A 4945-nucleotide genomic window follows, 5' to 3' on the forward strand; every position below is an offset into this window, starting at 1 on the left:
CTTGTTCGGTGGTCAATACTTCACCAACTCAGAGGACTAAGGAAGTCTTCTGCTCCTCTATATCACACAGCTCGTCTTCTTAAACACTATTGCTATGTTTGCAAGTGATTAAACAGCAGAGAGGAACTGGAAATTAAAACACACGGGGTAATTGGCTGCATACACAGCTACAATCTGACTTTCTAGATTTTGAAACCTGTGGTTTCAGATGTCACGTGCTCTGTACAGAGTCATAAAAGCAGAGACTAACGGAGGCTGGAAAGGATCTCCAGATGTCATCTGATCCACCCCTCCTGCTCAAGCAGGGCCACCTGGAGCCCATTCCCCAGGACCTTGGCTTTTGAATTTTTTCAGGCATGGAGACTCCACCACCTCCCTGGGTAACAGTCTGTAAGACTCGGGGAGTTCAAATTCAGTTTGGAGCTCAATGTCCTTCCTGTATTTTTCTGTGCATATGACATCTTCTTGGAGATGCACCTTGGTTGGGTAAGAGGCAAGAGACACAAGCTGCAACATGAGAAATTCCAATAAAACTTAAGGAAATTTGTTTTGGTTGCTTTTTACCATGAAGATGATCAAATATTAAAACAAGCTGAGGAAATTCCACCCTTGGAGGAGTTCAAGGCTCAAGCATCCTCATCTTACTAGACCTGCTTTGATCAGAGCATTGGAGTAGATGACCTCCAGAGGTCCCTTCCAACCTAAATTATTTTGTGTTTCCTTGGGTTGGTTTTTTTTTTCCTTACTGATACAAGGTAAAAGAAGGTAAATAAAAATGAGAAACCATTGACTCTTGCCATTGCATTATTGCCAAAATCAGTGTCAAGTCATAAAGTTTCTCAAGATGATGAGAGCTGAAGCCGAGTTCCAGCTGTACTTGTACAGAGACCCCAAAATAGAGAGGTATACAATTAAACAAATTAGAAGAGGGGTGCAGATAGAGCTCAATTGTGAAATTTAAGCTTTTCAATAAAATGGGAAACTGAGTGAGATGCAATGAGAGATGCCGAAGAGAAAGGAAAATAAAGTCATGGTGTGCTCATATACCCAGGATGTAAAAAGGGTCTGCTCATCCAGCTTGAGATGCCTTGTAGACAGATTAGGGAAGCCTGCTCTAATGTTAATTTAGTTGTTAAACATCACAGTAACAATTACTAATTGTGAATAATCTTGACCTCCCAACTCAGACGATTAATAAGCAGCAATTTTACCTTGAGACAAAGGACGTACGATATCACAACACATGAGGAAGTGCTCTAAACCGGCCGCGTAACATTAGTTATCAGATGGGAGATCTCTGCACTTGCTGAAGACACACAAAGTCAAGGCTGTTTCTGGTGAAAGCTCCCGGAATTGCTTTCAAGTTTTGACGGTAGTTGTTTTGAACACTGTCTGCGCTCTGGTGTACACCACCGCTTTTGCTCTCTGTTCATCTCTGCCAGGCAATAACTCATTTGCAACTGGGCTCTGACCCCTCTCCGTTTCGTGCTCCAAGGATGGACACAGACTGCACCAAGTCTGGCTTTCTTCTCCCAGTGCAACAGCCACAGGGTGCCCCTGCAGACCTGGACTCTCGTGGCCCCTCTGTGACACGTGTGTGCGTGATCTGCAGCTCCAGGCTGTGCGAGATCTGCAGCAAAGCCGTGTCTCCGCTTACGTGCACTAAACCACTCACCAGGGTGACACTACAGAGCCTCCTCTCCTCAATAACCAGCCTCCTGCCTTCATCTTGGAGGTCCAGGTGGGCAGCTGGGGGACTTGGAAGAGAAAGTTGTTAGTCATAAAATATTGTCAGCTTGATATGCCGGCAGCCAAGGGTAGGTCCCTGGGCACCAGAGGGCTGATCACAGTCCCCTTGTAGAGGCACCTGGGTCAGCTGAGGGTCTCTGGGAGGAGAGTTATAAAGGCTTTCCTCAGAAGAGGGAGGCTGATGTTGCTCCTCTGTCTTTGAGTGAACCCTCTGAGCAGAGCTGGGAGAGCTGCTTTACTCCTGACTGGTGGGGCCACGTGTCCTGGGAGGGAGCTTTCAGCCCCAGTGCCTGCTGATCCGAGGCTTTCCTTCTCTGTTGCCATCACACCAGCAGATATGTCCTGGAAAAGTGCCGACCTGAGGATGGCTGAGCCCACCTGCCCATTTTCAGGCCTAAGGGGTGGCTGTGCCTGGCCCTCTGCACCCCACAGCCACCCCTCAGGGCTGTCCATCTGAGGGGCAGATGGGGATGGGGTCTCAGCATTGGCAGTCTCCAGACTCGCACTCCAACCCCCACCTGAAGGGTCTCCAGAGGGGCTGAAGGTTCCCCCAGAACCACAGAAGGGCAGAGATTGGAAGGGGTCTCTGGAGATCGCTCAGTCCAACCACCCCTGCCAAAGCAGGGTCACCCAGAGCAGGTTAAATGGAACACATCCAGGCGGGTTTGGAATAATTCCAGAGGAGACTCCACACCCTCTCTGGGCAGCCTGTTCCAGGGCTCTCCCACCCTCACAGGAAAGAATCTTTTTCTTTGTGTTGAGGTGGACCTTCCTGTGTTCCAGCTTGTGCCCATTGCCCCTTGTCCTATCACTGGGCACCGCTGAGAAGAGCCTGGCCCCATCCTCTTTACTCCCATCACTCAGATATTTATAAGCATTGATAAGATCCCCTCTCAGTCTCCTCCTCTCCAGCTGAACAGCCCCAGGGCTCTCAGCCTTTCCTCATCAAAGAGATGCTCCAGTCCCTGATCATCTTTGTAGCTTCTGCTGGACTCTCTCCAACAGTTCCCTGTCCTTCTTGAACCGGGGGGCCCAGAACTGGACACAGCGCTCCAGATGCGGCCTCACCAGGGCAGAGCAGAGGGGGAGGATGACCTCCCTCAACCTGCTGGTCACACTCTTTTGAATGCGCCCCAGGAGACCATTGGCCTTCTTGGCCACAAGGACACGCTGCTGGTGATGTCACCTTTCAATGCTCGCAATGCTGAGTCGGGGCTCATCTGGAAAAAATAGGGCTCATCCAGGATTTTCAGACTTGTGGACATCTCCGAACATCTCTGCAAACTTCGTGTCCTCTCTAGGAGACCTCTGCCCACCTGGGATCCCATGCCCTTGACGACCACCCCCAGAGTCCTGTAGCAAGTTCTGACCCTGCCCGGGTTTCCCCCGGCAGAATCACTTCCATCCCCATTGAAGAAGAGCCGGGAGGAGCAGTCAGCAAAGGGCGAAGGAGAGTCGGGGAGAAGGGGCAGGAGGGCTTTGCCGGGAGGATGCTGCCCCCGAGGGACAGGCAAACACGGCTCGTGCTCCTGTCTCTGAGGGGAGGGAAATGAAGGCGGGGGCTCTGCAGGCGCAGCGTCCGCAGTGGGGGCTGAGCTCAGCAGGGCCCCCGCTCCTCACAGCCTCTCGCTGTGGGAAAGGCACTGCTGGCCACAGACGTGCAGCAGTGGCCACCCCAGGCGCGCTGCAAGCCACGGGCCAGGCAGCTCTTGACCCGCTGTCCCCAGCCCAGAGGAAAGCAGAGGCTTCAAGGAGAGGCTGTTGCCGCAGCGCCCCAAGAAATGCTGGGGCGGGTGGGATGTGCCGGGCTGTCTCCTTCTGGCCCTGCCTTCCTCCTGCTGCTGCTGGGTGAGTTGGGGGATTCCTTTGCCTTGGGGCTGAGGGCGGGAGGGGTGCTGAGCGGGGCAGGAGAGGGCCCATCCTGGGCAGAGGGGAGGATGGGGACAGGCTGTGGGGAGCAGCCGTGCAGCACTGAGGGGCAGAGCTGCTGGGCTGAGGGGAGGGAGACCATTGCTTCCTCCAGCTACGGGGCAGCTCTCGGCAAAGGGCACCTTTCTCCAACACGTCTAGGGAGTGTCTGGATCACAGGGTGAGACTGAGCGGATGCTGGAGTGCTTTAGAGAGCCAGGGGCATCCACCTGGAACAGCAAAACCACACAAAACAGGCTCTGGGTTGTATCATGTCAAGGGAGGAGATGGAGGAGGTGCAGGATGGAGATACCTGGGTGGGAAGGGGCTCCCCCAGCAAGGACTCAGCGGTGGGAACCTGGGCAGGGGCACATGGGTGAGCTGGGTCGCTGTGCCTCTAACCAAAGCCTCACGCTGCAGGTGCCAGTGTGACCACCCAGGACATCTGCAGCTGCCCAGGGGATGGTGAGCACAGGGATGGGCCAGACAAGGGAGGTGTGTGGGGGGTGGAGATGGGAGGGGAGAGGGGTTTTGTTCCCCACCTGTGAACCGCTGGAGAGGAGACACTTCCTCTCCCCGTCCAAAGTACTTTGCAGCCCCCTCAACAGTAACTCTGGTTCTGAGCATCCCTGTGCCATCTCTCCAGGTGACCTCCCAGCTCCTGAACTCTTCCTGAACACCTCCAACGCTCAGGAGGGAGAACGGGTTTTCTTTCGCTGCTCCGTTGACGGGCACTCTTTTGCTACACGAATTGTCTTCTGCCAGGATGGGGATGAGAGGTTCAGCCTGGAAGCCCAACAGGGAGAGCTGATCTACTCTCTGGTCCTGACCATGACAGTAGGGACCGTGGGAAGATACACGTGTGGGTACCTGAGCAGGAAGGAGAGCAACTTGGTGGGGAGCTCTGCCCTCAGTACTCCCTGGAACCTGACTGTCACAGGTGGGACGTGGAGCTGGGGTACAGACAGGCTCTACCCCAGGGCTCTACAGAATCAACATGACTATGAAGACCCTACTGTGCCCCATGGCGTGTCCCTGGGCAGTTGGGATGCTGGGGTCAGGATGCAGTTCAGCCCAGCCTTTGCCACCGGGGCAACTCCTCCCAGTCCCGGGGGAGCATCCTGCTCCTCTCCTGCCCCAGCATCACGCAAAGGGCACAGTGGTGGTGCCAGATCGAACCCAGAGCCACAGCTGTGCAATGCAGGGATGGATTGATCCCCAGGGTTGAGAGATGGTGGGTGAGGGGGTCCCCACCGGTGCTTGGTCTGTGCAGTACCTGGGAGAGCTG

The sequence above is a fragment of the Numenius arquata genome, chromosome 32, assembly GCF_964106895.1.
Source record: "Numenius arquata chromosome 32, bNumArq3.hap1.1, whole genome shotgun sequence".
In the NCBI taxonomy this organism is placed as follows: domain Eukaryota; kingdom Metazoa; phylum Chordata; class Aves; order Charadriiformes; family Scolopacidae; genus Numenius; species Numenius arquata.